Raw genomic sequence first — 20,180 nt, forward strand, 5'->3', positions numbered from 1 at the left:
TTCTGTAGCATGTAATTTGCTTGATATATGTTCATACAAAATGTAAACTGATTTTTTATATTTGCTTTGCTAGGAATAGAACTCACAGCCTCACATGTAGTAGTAGGCAAGGCCTCCACCACTGAGCTACATTCTCCAACCCAGGTTTTATTTTATTTATTTTGGGTTTATACATAGGGCTTCATGCTCGCTAAGTGGTTGCTCTACCAGTTGATTCATGTCTTCAGCACTTTTTACTCTGGTTATATCTGAGATGAGGACTTACTTTTGTTTGGACTAGACCTCAATTCTAGTTACATTTCCTGCTGTAACTAGGACGACAGGTGTAAATCACTGTGTTCAGTTTTTTTTTTCTTATTGATATGGGGCCTTGTGACTTTTTTTGGCTCAGGTTGGCCTAGAACCATAGTCCTCATAATCTCTGCCTCTTACATAGCTGGGATGACAAGTGTGCTGCACTAAGTTTAACTATTGGTTGAGATAAAGTTCTCAGGACCTTTCCTATTTATACAAAGGCTGTCCTCCATCTTTGCTTCTTGAGCAGCCAGAATTATAGGCAAGAGCCACTGGTGCTCTGCATTTTCATTTTTTATTCTAATAAGGAATTAAATTTTAGTTTATTTCACTTATAATTGAAATGCTTTATCTTAAATTTGTCAGTTCACTCAATAATATTTATGACTTCCATTCTGCCTTGTGTTCTTCCTTTTGTTCATTTACATAGGATTGCATATGTATTTATTTATTTATCAATTTTTTGATGGTAGTGTTGACTTGTTGCTGTAGTCACAAGGTGTTTATGAATTTTATGAATTTTAACAGCCATATGCCTTCTCCCATTGCCTAGCACAAAATAATCTGTAAAGTCATATTTAGCCTTGCTTGTGTATACTGAATAAGTTACTATATTCTTTCATCTAGTTCTTTCAAAATAGGACTATTCCATTCTTGTAGTTTGTGTATTGGCTGGGTAAAAAGTCATTTTTATAAGGAGGGCTTATGGGTGAGAACTTTTGTTAAATCTTTCTGCTGCCTTTATAACTGAATGGAATTTAATCAAATCCTTTCTAATATATACCATGCCTAACTATAGACATAGTTCTATGCCTCTTTCTTTCATCTTGTGTTGCTAATTTAAAGACCCATGTATTCCCATTTTTTTCATTTGCCAAGTCTCAGTAAAGACTGCTACTTCTAGGTATAACTCTCTGTCTTTTTCCTTTGTTTTCGAACCAGGTATGCCATTTCCAATTTTTTATTTCTAATTAAAAATACCTTTGATTATTTTTTGTTTCTGGTTCTGTCATCTTCATGAACATTATAATATACAGCCATATATATATATATATATATATTGTCTCTCTACTGCCTACTACCTTTATCATCCTCCATTCATTTAAATCTTTTTGTTGTTTTTGTGCTTCATTTCATTTCGAAGAAAGTTTCAAAGAAGGTTGGAACATGATTTGATTTCTCTAAAATTCATTTTGAAACTTTATCTGTGTTATGATACAGAAAGAGCTGAGACCTTTAGCAGATGGTTAGGTTTCTGCCCCTATAAATGATTTGATGTAGTAATGGATTAATGGATTCTCAAGAGAGAGTTGGCTATAAAAGCCAGTTGAGCATAGTATGTTGGGCCCTGTGTCTTACCATATCCCAGGCTCCTTAGGAGGCTCTGTTAGCAGGAAAACTAAGTTAATGCAGCCCCTAAACCTTGATCCAAAATTATGGTCCAAAACAAATCTCTTTTCTTTACTGTTTGCCTAGTCAATGATACTATGTCATTAGCAACAGAAATCAGACTAAGAAAATAAAACAAAACACTTGTTTACTATTGTGCTAAATTGTTTTTGGGGTCAGTTGTATTTTATTTCTTGCTGTTTCTAATATCAAATAAGAATTCTACTTTTGGAAGATGAACCAAGACTGCTGTAAAATTCTAATAATTATTGATGAAGCCTCAACTTCTCTGTTAAGTATGTGAAATAAAAATGAAAAATGTAGTACTTTGAAGCTAACTGGTTATTTTCTTTCTCTTTCATCTTGGGAAGCTGACATCAATGAAACCAGAATAAATTTCTTATGCAAAAAAGAAGAAACTGTAAAGTCAGTAGAAATTATAAAAGATAGTAACTATATATTTGAGAAAGGAAAATTTTTAGAGGTTTTGGTTATTCCTTTGTTGAATTATAATTTGTGTGTCACTAAATTCATCTTTTAATATCCAATAGTTTTAACTGAAAAAAAATAAATTTAGTGGAGAAGAAATAATATTGGTAATGAACTGTGATATTTATATTTCCCTATGAGTTGTAGGACCAGCTTGTCAATTTCTGCAAAGAATTCAGGTAGAATTTTGGTAAGGATTTTATTGAATTGGTAGGTCAATTTGGCAAGCATTGCTATTTAAGCAGTACAAAGTATTTTAATCTACAAACAAGGAATTCTTCCAATTTATTTAGACCTTTAATTTATTTCAACAATGTTTTGTGACTTTTCAGATACATATTTTTATACCTTTTTTGTGAAGATTAATCCTATTGGAAGTGGAGCTTGCTTGCCTTTCTTCCTTCCTTTCTTTCTTCCTTCCTTTCTTTCTTTCTTTCTTTCTTTTTTCTTTCTTTCTTCTTTCTTTCTTTCTTTCTTTCTTTCTTTCTTTCTTTCTTTCTTTCTTTCTTTCTTTCTTTCTTTCTTTCTTTCTCCTTCTTTCTGTTTGCCAGTCCTGGGGCTTGACCTTTCTTTTCTTTTCTTTTCTTTTCTTTCTTTCTTTCTTTCTTTCTTTCTTTCTTTCTTTCTTTCTTTCTTTCTTTCTTTCTTTCTTTCTTTCTCCTTCTTTCTGTTTGCCAGTCCTGGGGCTTGAACTCGGGGCCTGAGCACTTGGACTTTCTCAAGGCTAGAGCTGTACCACATGAGCCATAGCACCACTTCTGGCGTTTTCTATGACTGTGATACTGAGGAATCAAACCATTGTCTTTGTGCATGCTAGTCGAGCACTCTACCACTAGGCCAAACTCCTGGCCCCTTGGAGATTCTTTCTTACTTTTAAATTTAGATTACCTATATCTGGTACATACAGAAACAATTGAATTTTGTATAATATTTTTACATACTGTAATCTTGCTGAATGCACGGTCCATTTCAAAAGAATTTTAGAGGATTTCTTATGATTTTCTACATGCAATTATTCGTAAATAATTTAGTTCTTTTCTAATCAGAATATCTTTTATTTGCTTTTCATTCCTAGTTGCATGGTTAAAGTGTCTAGTACAATGATGAACAGAAATAATGTTCATATGGCCATATAGGATGGGGATAAGTGAAATTAACACCAGGATATGAAAACAAGAGGTTTATCTTTGTGGTTGTTGTTCTTAGCCTACTATATGAAGTTATTTCTTCTCTCTCTCTCTCTCTCTCTCTCTCTCTCTCTCTCTCTCTCTCTCTCTCTCTCTCTCTCTCTCTCATTTCTCCTTATGGTTTATCTCCTGTTGTTACTGTATCTGACTTTGGTAACTGGTATATTATATATATTGTTATTTGTTTATTTGAAATAGGAAAGGGAAGGGAGGAAACGAGATGATTGGGTGGGTTCAAGAAGTAACGTACACACTACCTGACAAATGTAACTGAAACCCTTCTGTGCATCACCCCCAAAATAAAATAAAGTTGTTTATTTTAAAGAAAAGCAAAAGTTTTCTTGTTCTCAATTTCAAGGAATAAATGTTGAGACTTCCAATAATACATATGATTCTGCTTATAAGTTTTCAATACATAGTCTTTATCAAGTTGAGGAAATTGCCTCCTATTTCTAGTTTATATTTTTATCATAAAAGAACATCAATTTCACTAAAAAATATTTCCTTCTATTAAAGGATCTCTGTTATCACTTTATATCTTTCTCCTTTGCTTTAGGTCTGACTCAGGCCCAAGCTTTGCCCATAAACATGTTAACTATTCAGAAGCAATGTTTGCCTAAAATTGTATGATAGCTAACCCATCTCACCCACCTCCTTCAAAAGAGGCACGTAGATGAGAGTAACAGAGACATCTTACTTTCAGCTCTTGTACTACCTTATTCTTGGCACTTGAAAGTGTCCATTTAATGTCCTAACTGTGTACTCATCTTGGATTCTAGAAGCAGCGGATATTTACAGATTAACCACCCTGTTGTGAGATCAACAACCAAGTACGCACGATCATCTCATAGGAATCACATTATTTTTCCAATTGAATAAAGACTTCTTTGTAGCCAATTTGTAGAACTAGACCTGTGATAAGACCACTAGGGTATTCAATTGTACATCTTGTCCTAATTCTTCCTTGGTTTAAAATTAAAGCTCATGTGAGGGCCCTGAATGGACTAAACAGCCTGATCTCTATTTTACAGAATAACCATACTGATTAAAATCATTTCTTGTTTCTCCATCATTGCTTTTCTGTTCAATTTCTGGAGCAACCTGATTGCCTTGTATTTGTTGGAATGCTCCAGAGTTTAATCTCTAGGGCCCTTGTCATAGCTTACTCTTTCCCCATTCAGTCTAAAGCTACTATATCATACCACCTTATTCATCACATTTCTTCACATTTACATTCTACACATTCATTTCTGTCCATTCTTCATCCAACTCGCATAAAAATAGTAAACACTGCTTCCGTCTTTGCATCCTAATTCCTGAAATGCACAGGAAACTTTATTAAGTAAATTTGTTGTGCTTTTCTCTTGTTATTGCCTTTTGCTGGAGTAGCACCTGAAAAAAAGTGTCACCTCTTTTGTCCCTTAGTGGAACTACCAAGGTGTGAAGACTTGGAAAATCACAAAAAGAACAAATGGCTCAGGCATCAGGGATCTGGCCTCGTAACCACTAACTAGAAATGACTAAGTGCCATTTATTTGCACTCTCTGTTTTCTCACCTGTAAAATAGGCTCTGAACTGGATAAACTCTAATATTCCTCTACTCAGACCTTCTAAATAGAATCAATTTAAAAAACTCACATCAATAATCACAAAATCAGACATGTCAAGGAAGATAGTGAGATTAAATAGGAGAAAAGGCAATGTTTACATTGTTTCATATCTCACTTAAAATTTTCCTTTATAAATAAAAAGAAATGAAACATGGAATGTTTAGATTCTGTCCTTTTTTGGGGAAACAATTATGAATTTTATGACCCAACTGAGGTCATTTATGATCCCTAAAATTTAAGGCAGTAGCGTGGTGTATCATGATGGTACCAAGGAGAAATAAGTTTGAAATTTTTGTGGGAATTTTGCTTCTGTCATATATAAGAACAACTCTTTTAGCCTTCTTAACACAAGAAAGAGATCTCAGTTTGCTTACTCAAAGTGATAGTTTTGATTTTATTGCATCCTTTATGGATAACTGATACATTAGAAGAAAAAGCACAAGAGTGGATTCTAAGAAGGACAAAGGGGAAAGAAACCAGGTGCAAATAGGAAACAAATAGAATGAAAGGCTCAAGTAGATTTGTAGTCAAATGTAATTATAGAAAGGTGAACATGACTATGAAAATGGTATATTTGAATCAAGTCTTTAAAATGATTCTTATAACTAGAGGAAATCATTTCAAGTAGCAGATAGGCCTGGCTCCTCCCTCTCTTCTTGTCTTCATGGCTCATGGGTGGAAGCTGCTTTAGCCAAAACTTTCATCCTGTGAAACTGAAAAGTATTTTGAGTTTCCTTGTGTAGGGTCTACTTTGTTTCTGTTCTACCATTGTGACTTTGATTTTTTATTTGTTCATAGAGCCTTATTTTTTTGTGATGAAGAAAGAGCATATTGATCCATCTAAAAACAAAGCATAATATCCTTCTGAATAGTTTTGACTGTCAGTTAATTAAGAGAATATTTATTGAATGGGTTTTAAATGCCTGGCTTTCTGTGGAGGAACTCAGATGAACAAATTTGGGTTCTTCTTCAAGGACTACTATTGGTGAAGAGTTCCAATCATGATCCTCTCGGATTCTTTATAGATCTTATTTCAGTCTCCTAATCCATTGTTCCTTTGTAGTTAAACATAGATTGGGCTGGAAAGTGTCTGAAATAAAACCGTGGTTTTATCATTATCTGATGATACAGATGTATTTGAGTCTATCACAGTATTTTCTTTTATTTTTAGTAAGTTTAAAGGATACACATAGATTTCACTTTTTCTTTTTTTGTCAGTCCTGGCTCTTGAACTCAGGACCTGAGTACTGTCTTTGGGCTTTCTCAAAGCTAGAGCCATATCACCATTTCCAGCATTTTTTTTCTATATTTATGGTACCGAGGAATTGAACCTGAGTCTTTGTGCAGGCTAGGCAAGCACTCTATCACTAGGCCAAACTCCCAGCCATGAATTTCACTTTTAAAGGCATGTAAGTAGCCAGAGTAGAACTCATTTTATATCCCCCCAAAGTGATAGATATCATCTATCTAAAGAGTGTTTATACACAGAACTCCTTACCCTCAGAACAATAATTGATAAGTTGAACAAGTTCTCTAATACAGTATGAGAAAAGAATATTTCAAGATTATTTAAGGATTTTTGTCTAGTGCTGGGACCATGAATCAACTGATAGAACACTAGCATAGCAAGAAAGAGGTCTTATGTTTATTTTCAAATTCTAGCACTGCCCAAAAGTGGGGAGGGAATCTATCTAGGTGACCATTGAGTTTATTGGTGATGTTCAACGCTGTTGAATTTTTGTATCTTGCAGTAACAGGTTAAATGCCCTGAGATGTAACGGAATAAATAGATATAAAAGTCATACTAAAAACCCCTAAAAATTGGGTACTTAGTTTAGATTATTTTTTTTAGCATACCAATCAACAGTCTGTAGAGTATTCCATACATTAGAAAACCTTTCATCTAATTCTTGGGTTCAAAAATTCACACTTTGGCTGAAATGAGGAGAATCCATCACTAAATAAAAAAGGAGGCTTGGATAAGACACAGTCTTGAAATAGTAAATTCCTCAGCCACAGTGAGTTTGTCACCTTAAATCAGAGGGACCGCAGTACACGGGACTGAGCTGCCAGGAGGAGAACATGGTTTTCTATATGTGATATTTTATTTCATCTATTAATAAACTCTGTTTACAAAATTTATGTTTTTAAAAATCTGCATTTCACAGAAAAGAACACGAAGAACTAGAAGTAAGCCAAATACCCAAGAATAAAAAATAAAAAATAAAAAAAAACAGGAACACTAGCAAGAACATGAAGAACTAATCAGCTGTTACAGTCACAGGAGGAAATGGGTTCTAAAACTTTATTGGCATTGTACACTTTTATAGCCAACTAGCTGAGGATATAAAAATAGGTCTCAAAGTGCTGATTTACTCTAATGTCTGAAAGAAGAGAGCTATTAAGTCACTGGATCCTAGAAAGTAGCTGGTTGCAAGAAAAACCAGGACAAAATCTACAGTTCTTTTGTCTATAAACAGCAACTTGTTAGGAAGAAAATGAGCAATGATACTTAATCATCAAAATAATTCAAAAACTAACCAATAACCAATATTAAGTATAACATTAAAAATAAGTGTGTGATTAATAAGGCAGAAATTTACTATACATGATGAATACACATGGAGAATAAATAGATATGCACAATATTGCGTCATCATTTTCACTTTTCTTTTTGCCAGTCCTGGGCTTGAGCTCAGGGCCTGAGCACTGTCCTTGGACTTTCTCAAGTCTAGAGCTCTACCACTTGAGCATCAGCACCCCTTGTATGTGGTACCAAGGAATCACACTTGGGTCTTCGTGCATGCTAGGCAAGCACTCTACCACTAGGCCAAACTCCCGGCCATTACTTTTCAGTTTTTGAATTAAAAAATAAAATATTCCTATTGGGAACATTTCTAAAAAAATAAAACTTTTGGGAATGAAATCCTTATTCTCCTCCTAGCCTCTTTGATTCCTCAGAGGTTCCACTGCTAACAGTTTGTTGTGTGCCTTTCTAAATGTAACATCTATGTGTTCTTAAAATATATATGTTGAAATGTAGTCATCAATGTCATATATTAGGAGCTTCAGACTTTAGGAGGTAATTTAGGAATTAAGGATGGAGACCTCATAAATGAGATTAGTTCCCTTATAAGAGGAAGCTAGTCAGCTGGCTCTCTTCTGTTTGACAGAGGCTACACAGAAAAGTCTGCAAGTCTACAAAGGTTCTTCATCCTAACCTCACTATGCTGACATACTGAACTTGGACTTCTAGCCCCCAGACCCATGTAGATTGAATTTCTGTTGTTTATCAGCCACTCAGTATGTATACAATTTTTAATAGCAATCCAGATATTTGGAGTCTCAAGCATTATTGAACTTAAAATTTCAATGAGTTCATATTGTGATTACTAAATAAGTAATATATGAGCTTTTCCTTAGACTCAGCAATTTGTCTTTTTTCCTCTCCTTTATTAATCTCTTTTGTATTAATCAAACCATTTTAATATATTTATCTTATTACAGGATGGCTGATAAACACTAGGTTTTGAAGAATAATTTCATTTCATACAGTAATTTAGCTTAGAAGTTATTTTTCTATCTGTAGTTTTATTTAGATATTAATGTTCATTTGTTTGTTGAGCCAGAGGGGATCATGGCCAGACATGAAAATCTATCATGCTTTGATATTGGACTTCTCAGTCTCCACAAATGAGAGGTGAATTTCTTTTATAAGCTACTCAACACTTGGTTATTCTGTTGTAGCAGTTTGAGAAGTAAAATAGTTTCCTATAGCTCTAGTTGTTTTTGCAGCTGTTTATTTGGTTTTAAATACGTTTGTTGTTTGCTTGTCTTATATTTTTATCTAGTTTTTCTAACTGTTCTCACTGACAATGAGAATGTCAGTCTACTGTTAGTCATTCGTCATACTCTCTTGATAGTTCATATTCCACATTTAGCCATGTGGTCACATCTCACAATGGAAAAAGAAAAAAAAACTTTGAGTGACAAGAGGCCCAACTAAAAACCACATCAAGTTTTCCCCTTTACTGGAAAAGATAAGAAATGGGTGCTGGTATAAACAAATAGCACTCTGTTCTAAAGGGGAAGTTAGAAGTCAGTTTTAGTTCCAGGGTAGGATTTCTTCCCATATAAGGACGCTATAAATGATCAGAACACAGCCTTAGCTAGCTCTTGAAACTATAATCACTTGATTATCTCAAGCTATCAAATAATGCAATTCCTTGTCTGTGAAATTGTGTTTACCAAACAACCTCAAGGTAATATTTAACTTTCCTTATGGATTTAGAAAGAATGTGCTAATCAGCCAATGTGAATCTACCAGTTTGTCTGACAGTGATATTGATCATGATAAATAAGTAAAATCAGTGTCATAACCTTCATGATCAAACAGACTTCTTGGGCCCACTTTGTTCAGAATAAAATTACCATGTGGTTTCATAACTTATTAGGATTTCTTTCTTGCTATGGCCTTTTACTAAAGTATTGTAAATATTTAGATATTAGGCTTCTCTTGCTGCATAGTCCTCTTGATGGAATAAAAAGTGAATCCTCTGTTTAGAAAAATCTTTTAATGATTGTGTCAGTTTCTATTAGGAATGTGAAATAGCCACAGTGATGAAAATTAGAAAAACCATGTCTAATGTGAAAGGGTATCAATGTATGTGAATTAATGCACCTTCTATCTGGCAAATATCATGTAACCCTTTTACTAATTACAATAAAAAAAATTTAAAAAAAAAGAAAAACCATGTCTAAGAACGTGTTTCTTTTCTGTCAAGCATTTGGCTATAACAGATAAAACCCTGAAATTTTGTGGGGGGAAAAAACTCAGAGAAAAGACTATCCCTCAGAATGATTAGTATGAAAATTGGAATCTAAAAATGTTTACTGTTCTTAAAGGTAGAGTAGAATTACAGTATTTAGCTAATATGAAAGAGCTTCTCTTTTAACTTAACATTGCAAACATTGAACCCAAACATAAAAAAGAGATTGTGAAGGTAAGAGCTTTCTCGGAAACTATTTAAATTTTAGGGGAATGATGAGGTGATTAACAGAAGAAAATAGTCCCAAAGGAACATAGGCTCAATGGTTTCCATCATTTGTAATAATTAGTAAACATCTAGGACTCTACTAGCAAAGGATTACATTAGCTCAAAACCTAGGTATATAAGGTCATATAAGATGAGACTAAATGAAAGGATCTCTAGGATAAGGAAACAAGAACTTTATCTTGTGTGATTCTTGTTCTTAATGTACTATGTCATTTCTTTTTCTCTTTTGTTGCCCTTTGGTCAATCTCATATTGTTACTGTATCTGACTGTTACCTGGTCTATTGTATATATATTTGTTTGTTTGAAATAGGAAAGGGAAGGGGGAAAACAAAATGATTGGGAAAGGGTTGGGGGAGGTAAATGGGGACAATAACATGAGAAGGGATATCCCTACTATCTGGTAAATGAAACTGTAACCCCTCTATATATTACCCCGACAATAAAAAATTAAATTAAATTTAAAAAAAAGAAAAAAAAACGAGACTGACAGTATTATTTGCTACCTATTTCTGTCTATTACCACAGGAGTCAGAAAGTGATAATCATGTGACACATATGGCCCACTGTAGGTTATTGTATGTTTTTTCAAATTTTAAAATGGTTTAAAACTGTCAAAATAAACACATTTTGTGAGAAATAAAAAATGTGTGAAATTTACATTTCAGTGTGTAGAAATAGTTTTGTTAGTACACAATTATACCAACTCAAAAAAAAAGAAAAAAGAGAAAAGAATAGTGGTTTGAGAGGTCCTCAGAATTCTTGAAATCCTGAGTACAGCACTTAATTTTAAAAATTCATTTCTTTCTTTTCCAATCTGCTACATAAATAAAATCTGGCCTCAGAGGATATCTTGCTTATACTAATGAAATAATAACTAGAAGGATGTTGTGTGCACTGGATGAGCTCTGGGATAATTTTCCTAATACCTGTTCTTCCTTAATTACCAACTCACTTAAAATACTTTTTGCATCATTTGGGGATGTTTGGATTTTAAAATTCATTTTTCTTTATTTGCCTTTATGAATGTTTCTAGATTCTTCTCCACTCCTACCCCTTGTCTGCAAGGTTGCAACTGAATGCCATCATCTGGTACACTTCCTTGAAGACATACTTTACTGAATACCTGTTTTTATACCTACTTCTCTGCAGAACTGCCAAGGAAATAAGTTTATAAGCACCATTGACCCAGGAACTGCAGCATAGAAGCTGAGATGAAGTCTCATGTATGTAATGTAAGGCAGTAAAAAGAAAATATATAGGTGAGAAAAACTGCAAGGAACTACCCCTCTCCACACAGACACCCCAAGAGGGTGTCCAGAAATAGCTCCATCCAGAAAATAGCAATAGTGTGGGCCTAAGCAATAGAATAGAAAGCACCACACTGCATCTTCTGGTCCAGGAAAGGGCTGCACTGGTGTAGATAACAGACTGTGTTGGTGGGACCTAAGAGAAGGAAGACGTCACAAGTCAAATGTGAAGTGAGTCAGACTGGGGGCTAAGATCACTGACCTGAGAACCCTTTACTGGAGTTTCTGTTAAGATCTCCAGGTCCTTTTCATGCTGTAAAACATGTCTAAGGCTGAGTAGCCACCATTCCACATCTTCAACTGGGCTGTCATCTATTGGACTAAAAGATTCGGATTTTGCTGGGGAGGGTGGCTTAAGTGGTAGAGCATCTGCATAGCAAACACAAGGCTCTGAGTTCAAATCCCACTATTATCCAAAAGACTTGGGTTTTGGGAGGAAGGGGGAACCCCACATCTGTTCAGGACAGTAATTGAAGATTCTGATTTTTAATGTCATATTTTTGGTGGTGCTTTAAATTTTTTTTGATTTGGTCTTTGTATTGTTCATTTTTGCATATTTTGTTTGGTAATTGGTATTATCATTTTTATTTTCTTGTTAGTTTTGAATCTAATCCCTTTCTTTATAATCATGAAATGTGTTTTAAGATTTGCCTTTCAGTAGTCAATCTTTTCTTTTTCTTCTTTCCTTTTTTTTTGGTCTTGGGCCTTGAACTTTTGTCTTTGGCACTGTCCCTAAACTCCTTTTGCTCAAGGATAGCACCACTTATTCTGCGATAAATTGGAGATAAGAGTCTCACTTTCCTACCTGGGTTAGCTTTAAACTGTAATCCTCAGATCTCAGCCTCCAGAGTAGATCAACTTTTTTTTTTGCCATTCCTGGGCTTGAGCTCAGGGCCTGGGCACTGTCCTTGGGCTTTCTCAAGGCTAGAGCTCTACCACTTGAGCCTCAGCACCACTTCTGGCTTTTTTCCTATGTATGTGGTACCAAGGAATCGAAACCAGGTCTTTGTGCATGCTAGGCAAGCACTCTACCACTAGGCCAAACTCCAGGCCATAGATCAACTTTTTTTAGATTAATTTTTTTATTGTACTAAGATTTGAACTCAGGATCTGGTATTTGCTAGGCAAGTACTATGGCCCTTGAGCTATATCTTCACTTTGGTATTCAATTTGTACTATATCTTTTCCTTCCCTCTCCTATTTTCCCTTCTCCGTTTTTTACTTTCCTTTGGTCTACAGTAAAACAGTTCTCTCACTGATGTTTCTGTCTACTTCAATTTTCCCATCCCAAATCCTCTGTTACCAATACTTTTTTTGTTGTTGTTGTTAAATTGTGGGGCTTGAACTCTGGGCCTGGTGCTCATTTCCAGGTTAGTGCTTTACCACTCAGACCCACATCACCACTTCCATTACCAATACTTTAAATAGGTAATTAGATTGGCCAATCATTTTTGTCTGGTTAATTTTCTTCATTTCTCTTCCTCTCATCCTATTTTGTTTTACTTTCTCAGTAACTTCTACTAACCCGAGCCTTATAAAAACACATTTTTTGTATTATTATTTGTATCATCTCTCCACCTCCTTCCCTGTGCTACTCTTACTAAATTCTTCTAGGATCATAAAGACTAATCTACAGTCTTACATTCCTCTAAAAATAATGGTGATAGGACTCAATTAAGGATTACTATAATCTTAAAGCTGTGATAGATCAACAGTACTACATTCTAGTTAATTCTTTTCATCCTGAATAGCTTAAAGGACTATACCCAGTATATTGTGTCCTGGGATCAAATATTTGACTAGTGAGGTGAAAATATACCCTCACCAAACCACTACCAAGACATATATAATCATTATGAAATTCCATCTAAAAAGACACAACTCAAAAGTTGGCCCCAGACACATAAATTCCAATACACAAATACAAGTGACACGAAAATAAAAGCAACATATCTTCTTCAGTCCAAAAGTTCCACAATATAGGACCTAAACAATGGTGAAGACAATAAAATCTCAATAGATTAGAAAAACAAAAATAACAATGATCAGTGAAATTAAAAAGGAGATACATAAACATATAATTAATAAATTATTGACTGAATTCAAGGAGAATTCAAACAGATAGCTAAATAAAATAGGAAGGCAATGCAAGATATGAAAGAGGAATTCAATATAAATATAGAAATCTTGAAAACAACCCAATTTAAACCTTGTTAATAAAAGGCTCAAAAACTCAAAAAACATCTGAAAGTCTAGTTAGTAGACCCATAAAAGTTGAAAATAGCATATTGAGGCTTGAAGATAAAATAGAGGAATCAGTTTATTTAAAGGCAATAGAAAAATACTGAAAACATAAACAGAGCATGCAAGACCAATAGGATATGATGAAAAGGCAAACCTACAAGTCATGGGTATAGAGGAAAAGAGATACATACTAAAAATATTAATAACTTTTTCAATGAAATAACATCAGTCGAGAAAGAGAGGGCCATGCAGGTACAGAGAGCTTTCTGAACAGAAAACAAAAGAGATTAGAAAATAAACACCCCCCCAGACTGAGCAGAACAATAAAAATACAAGGCAAAGAAAGAACATTAAAAGCTGACAAAGAGAAGCAACCAGTCACATATACGAGTAAGAACAGCAGACTTCTCAACAGAAGCTCTAACAGTAAAGAAGGCATGAAATGATTTATTTTAAACCTTCAAAAAAAAAAAACCAAGCATCAACCTTGATTGATGTATGCAGGAAAGCTATCCTTCATTATTGAAGGAGAAATAAAACTTTTCTTTGATACATAAAACTAAAAGGAATTTATGACCTTTAACCAGCATTGTCTAAGAATCCTATCCACATGAGAAGTGATACCAATGTTAGAGAAGTAATGCCCTCACTACATAAAGAATGTAAACGTAACCCCTCTAGACATTACCCCAACAACAAAATACAATAAAAAAGGAATCCTGTCCAAAGAAGAGTAATAGAAACACAAACATGAAAAAGCAGGAAAAAATAAATCCCATTAGAGGAGTAGATTAGCAATAAAGAACAGAAAAAAGTAAACATAACAAGATCAGAAGTATGACACGAATTATTATAGATCTTTCAACATTAATAATAAATATTAATGATCTTAATTTTCCAATCAAAGATGTATAGTCAGTTGGACTGAAACCAAGACCTAACCATTAGTAATTCAGGAGAGATTCAGCTTATGTCCTTGAGCTTTCCAGCTCAAGGCTACTGCCCTACCCCTGGACCTGGGTGTTATCTCTGAGCTTTTCAGCTCAAGGCTACCATCTTACCCTTGTGCCAAGTCCCACTTCCTGTTTTCTAGAGGTTAATTGGAGATAAGAGTCTCAGGTCCTTTTGTGCCCAGGCTGGTTTTGAACCTTGATCCTCAGATCTCAGCCTCCTGAGTAGCTAGGATTATAGGCGTGAGCCACTGTGCCTGGCTAAATTTTTTCATTTTTATTATGGTAGATTTGATATACAGAGGTTATAGTTACATGAATCAGATAATGAGCATAATTCTTTTTGAACCATGTCTTCTCTTCCATCAATCCTGCTGTTTTGCCTCCTGTCCCCATCCACAAGCCAGTTCATTTTCCAGAGTGCCTAATGCTTATCACTGTTGTATTTATTCACCTTCCCTTATAAATAAACAAACAAAAAAGCAAAAGGCAAAAAAGCGCCCCAGTAACAATGGTAACTAAAAAATGTATCTTGTTTCCTTTCCCTTTCCCTTTAGTTCATTTTCATAGAATATTATTTTATATGAGTATCTGCATATAAGTATTGAGCCTTTGTCTACCACTTTTATGACCAAGCAATCCTACTCCAGTGGATCATAAACAGGCTACACTAAGGCCACCAGCACACCCATGTTCATCATGGCATTTTTTAAACCATAGCCAAGATATGGAATCAACCAAGATGTCCTTCAGTGGGAGAATTGGCCAAGAAAATGTGACATATATACACAATGACCTTCTACCCGTCCATCAGAAAGAATGATATTGTACCATTTATAAGGAAATGAAATGACTTGGAAAGAATCATATTAAGCAAAATAAGCGAGAAGAAAAGGCACATAGGCTGCATGATGTCCCTCATTTGAGTTAATTAGAATGTGCCTATAAATCTATAAGTAAATACAATGAATGAGTAAATATATATGCACACACAATGGACATGATAAATTATATAGGAACCCAGTCATTCACATACTGAGGTCAAAGAAGGTCTTATTTAGTCATTTGCATGATATGTGAATCTCTGCAAAATGACAGGTGAATGAATATCTCTCAGTCGAATATCTCTCTGTTGAATCTTTCTCTCTCTTTTCACTACTTTAAGTTTTTGAAATTTTATAAGTTTTCCAAACTGGAGTTTTCAATTTCCTTCTCCTCCCTCTTCCTCCTCTTCCTTCTCTTCCTCCTGCTCTTCCTCCTCCTCCTTCTTGACATAAGAAGGAGGGAGAATGTTGTAGTCATCTTTCAGTCGTTATGATAAAATACCTGGGGAAATGATCTTAAAGGGAGGAAAGATTTGTGTGAGTTCATGTTTGGAGTTTCAGTGTATGGTTACTTAATTCCATTGACTTTGAGCCTAACGTGAGATAGAAAGTCCTTCAGGTGTGAGTGTATGACAGGAGAGGCTACTCTTCAGGTATTCAGAAAGTAAAAGAGATAAAGAATACTGCTTCAAGGGCATAAGCTGGTTATTTAATTAGATAACTTTAGTATTATTTCCTAAAGGTTCCTCTACCTCCCAATAGCAATAGGTTTAATGACAAAGCTCTAAGCTTATGGACATTTGGGGGAACATTTAAAATCTAAACAAGAACAGAAAAAAAAAACAAAAAACAAATGCAACTTGTACTGATAGTTTGTTTGGTTTCTTTGGCTTCCCAGAAAAAGGATATTTGAGTGATTAGGTAGCGAATTCATGGTGACCAGTTTTTCTTTTCTCTTTCTTTCTTCTTTTTTTTTTGTTGGGATAATGTATAGAGGGGATGAAGTTACATTTGTCAGGTAGTAAATGCATTACTTCTCATACATTGATACCCCTTCCAATACTTTTGTCCCTATTTCCTCTCCCTACCCACTCCCAATCACCTTGCTTCTCCCCTTTCCATTCCTATTTCAAATAAACAAATAAACAAATATACAATATGCCAGGTAACAAAGTCAGATACAGTAACAATATGAGATTAACCATGAGGGAAAAAAGAAGAAAAATAACAACATAGTATGTTAGGAACAACAACCACACAAGATAATTCTCTTGTTTCCATAGCCTAGAGTTGCTTTCATTTACTCTCATCCTGTATGACCTTATTATGTATCTAGGTTTTGAGCTATTGTAATCCTCTGCTAGGAGAGTCCTAGATGTGTACTACTTATTACAAATGATGGAAACTATTGAGCCTATGTTCCTTTAGGCCTGGTGTACTTCATTTAATATAATTTTTTCCAAATCTTTCCATTTCCTTATGAATGGGGCAATGCCATTCTTTCTGATGGCAGCATAGAATTCCATTGTGTATAAGTACCACATCTTCTTGATCCAGTCATATACTAAGGGGCATCTGGGTTGGTTTCATATCTTTGCAACGATAAATAATGCTGCAATGAACATCATTGTGCTAGTGGCTTTAGTATGTACTTGTTTCTGGTTAAGGAGTGGAATTGCTGGGACATAGGGGAACTCTGTGTTTAGTCTTTTGAGGAACCGCCATACTGCTTTCCATAGTGGTTGAATGACTTTACACTCCCACCAACAATGTAGTAGTGATCCCTCTTGGCCACATCCTCGCCAGCATCTGTTGTTATTGAATTTCTTGATAATGGCCATTTTAACTGGAGTGGGGTAGAATCTCAAAGTTGTTTTGGTTTGCATTTTTTTAATGGAAAAAGATGTGGGTCATACTTATTTACTCTTTAGAGAAGTCTCTCTTTAAGTCTTTAGCCCAACTTTTAATGGGATGGTTGTTTCTTTGAAGATTTGTTTTGGAGAAATTCAATTTTTTTAGCTGTGGATATATTTTAGATCTGAGACCCTTGTCTATTGTATGGCTACTGAAGATTTTCTTCCACTCTGTTGGCTTTCTATTTAATTTGCCAGCTATGTCCTTTGCCATACAGAAGCTCTGCAGTTTAATGCAGAGTGACCAGTTTTTCTTTTTTTAATATTTTTATTCTGATTATAGAAGGTTTACATTATATTCACCAGATAGAAGGTGCATAACTTCACAAACATTGATACCCTTTCTCATGACATGGTCCCCATTTCCCTCCCACCCTCCCCACGCTTATCTTGATTTCCTCCCTTCCTTATCCAATTTCAAATAACCAATTTAGTGCATATAAAATATATCAGATAACAAAGTGAAATATTGTAACAATATGAGATAACCAAGGGACAGCAAAAGAGATGAGAGATAACGTAGTACACTAAGGACAACAGTCACTCATTATATGGCTTTTGTTTCCTTATCCTGGAGGTCCTTACATTTAGTGCCATGCTATTTGGCCTAATGTCTCTAGATTTTGTTCTATTGTAAATCTCTGCTAGGAGAGCCCAAGGTTTCTAATGATGATAACAAATGAGGGAGACTATTGGCCTATGTTCCTTTGAGTCTGGCTTACTTCACTTAATAGGATTTTTTCTAAGTCTTTCCATTTCCTTACAAATGGGGCAATGTCATTCTTTCTGACAGCAGCATAGAATTCCATTGTGTATAAATACCACATCTTGTTGATCCACTCATCAACTGAGGGACATCTGGGTTGGTTCCATATCTTTGCAACGATAAATAATGCTGCAATGAACATCATTGTGCTAGTGGCTTTAGTATGTGCTTGTTTCTGGTTAAGGAGTGGAATTGCTGGGTCATAGGGGAACTCTATGTTTAGTCTTTTGAGGAACTGCCATACTGCTTTCCATAGTGGTTGAAGGAGTTTGCACTCCCACTAACAGTGTAGTAGTGATCCCTCCTGTCCACATCCCTGCCAGCATCTGTTGTTATTAGTTTTATTGATCCTGGCCATTCTAATTGGAGTGAGGTGGAATCTTAGAGTTGTTTTGATTTGCATTTCTTTTGACCAGAGATGTCAAGCATTTCTTCATGTGTCTATAGGCCATTCTTATGTCTTCTTCGGAGAAGACTCTCTTTAAGTCTTTGGCCCATCTTTTAATGGGATGGTTGTTACTTTGGAGATTAGTATTGGAGTGATTCAATTTTTTGAGCTGTTGATATATTTTAGATATGAGGTCTTTGTCCACTGTATGGTTGGTGAAGATCTTCTCCCACTCTGTAGGCTACCTAATTAATTTACTAGCTATGTCCTTTGCCATATAAAAGCTCTGCAGTTTAATGCAGTCCCACTTATCCAGCCTTTCTCTGATTTGTTGTGACTCTTGGTCCTTATTAAGAAAGTTTCGACCTGTGCCAAGGAGGCCTAGTGTATCTCCTATTCCTTCCTGTAATGTTTTCAGTGTGTCGCCTTTTACCTCGAGGTCTTTGATCCATTTGGAGTTAATTTAGTGCAGGGTTTCAAAGAAGGATCCAACTTTAGTTTTCTGCAGGTGCTTAACCAGTTCTGCCAGCACCACTTGTTGAAGAGGCTGTCTTTCTTCCATTCTATTTTTTTGGCTCCCTTATCAAAGATTAGGTGGCCATAGGTCTGTGGGTTAATATCTGGGTCCTCAGTTCTATTCCATTGGTCTTCAGGCCTGTTCGTGTACCAGTACCAAGCTGTTTTGATAATTATAGCTCTGTAATAGAGTCTAAAGTTTGGTATTGAAATTCCTCCTGTGCTGTTCTTTCTGCTAAGAAGTGTTTTTGCTATACGGGGTCTTTTATTATTCCATATGAAATTTTGGATTGCCTCTTCTATTTCTTTAAAGAATGACATTGGGATATTCATGGGTATTGTGTTGAATTTGTAGATAGCCCTTGGCAAGATTGTCATTTTCACGATGTTGATTCTTCCAATCCAGGAGCATGGGAGGTTTTTCCATTTCCTCAGTTCTGCTTTAATTTCCTTTTTCAGGGTTTTAAAATTTTCATCAAAAAGGTCTTTTACATTCTTAGTTAAGATAATTCCTAGGTACTTTATTTTCTTTGAGGCCATTACAAAAGGAGTTGCTTTCCTGATTGTTGCCTCATTCCTCTCACTGTTGGCATAGAAGAAGGAAGTTGATTTTTGAGGGTTAATTTTATACCCTGCTACCTTTCCAAAGTTTTGAATCAGCTCAAGGAGCTTGGGAGTGGAGTCTATAGGGTTCTTTAAATACAGAATCATGTCGTCTGAAAAGAGGGAAAGTTTCACTTTTTCCCTATTTGGATCCCCTTTATGCTTGCTTCTTGGCTTATTGCTCTGGCTAGGAATTCTAATACTATGTTAAAGAGGATTGGAGAGAGTGGACATCCTTGTCTCATTCCTGATTTTAGAGGGAATGGCTTTAGCTTTTCACCATTAAGTATAATACTAGCTGTGGGTTTGTCATACACAGCCTTTATTATACTGAGGAATGTTCCATGGATTCCTAGTTTCTCCAGAGCTTTTAGCATAAAGGGGTGTTGGATCTTGTCAAATGCCTTTTCTGCATCTATTGAGACAATCATGTGATTTTTGTCCTTGCTCTTGTTGATGTGTTGAATTATATTGATTTGCGTATGTTGAACCAGCTTTGTCTCCCTGTGATGAATCCTGTTTGATCATAGTGTATGATTTTTTGATGAGTTGTTGTAGACGGTTGGCCAGTATTTTGTTGAGAAGTTTTGCATCAATATTCATCAAAGAAATGGGTCTATAGTTTTCTTTCTTTGATGAATC

General features: G+C 35.2%; 1 long non-coding RNA gene across 4 annotated transcripts in view; it reads left to right on the plus strand.

The window, feature by feature from the left end:
* The window catches only part of LOC150065455 (uncharacterized), a 64,608-nt gene that overhangs the window by 7,627 nt on the left and 36,801 nt on the right, over nucleotides 1-20,180 (plus strand). For 2 of the 4 annotated variants that reach the window (XR_016534957.1, XR_016534958.1), the window contains exon 3: nucleotides 11,177-11,286. This is a non-coding gene — a long non-coding RNA (uncharacterized LOC150065455). Of the gene's footprint in view, nucleotides 1-11,176; nucleotides 11,626-20,180 lie in introns of those variants that run through there. The other 2 variants (XR_016534959.1, XR_016534956.1) reach the window with 2 other exon arrangements.

This window comes from Megascapheus bottae, chromosome 3, assembly GCF_031878675.1.
Source record: "Megascapheus bottae isolate mThoBot1 chromosome 3, mThoBot2.hap1, whole genome shotgun sequence".
Lineage (NCBI taxonomy): Eukaryota > Metazoa > Chordata > Mammalia > Rodentia > Geomyidae > Megascapheus > Megascapheus bottae.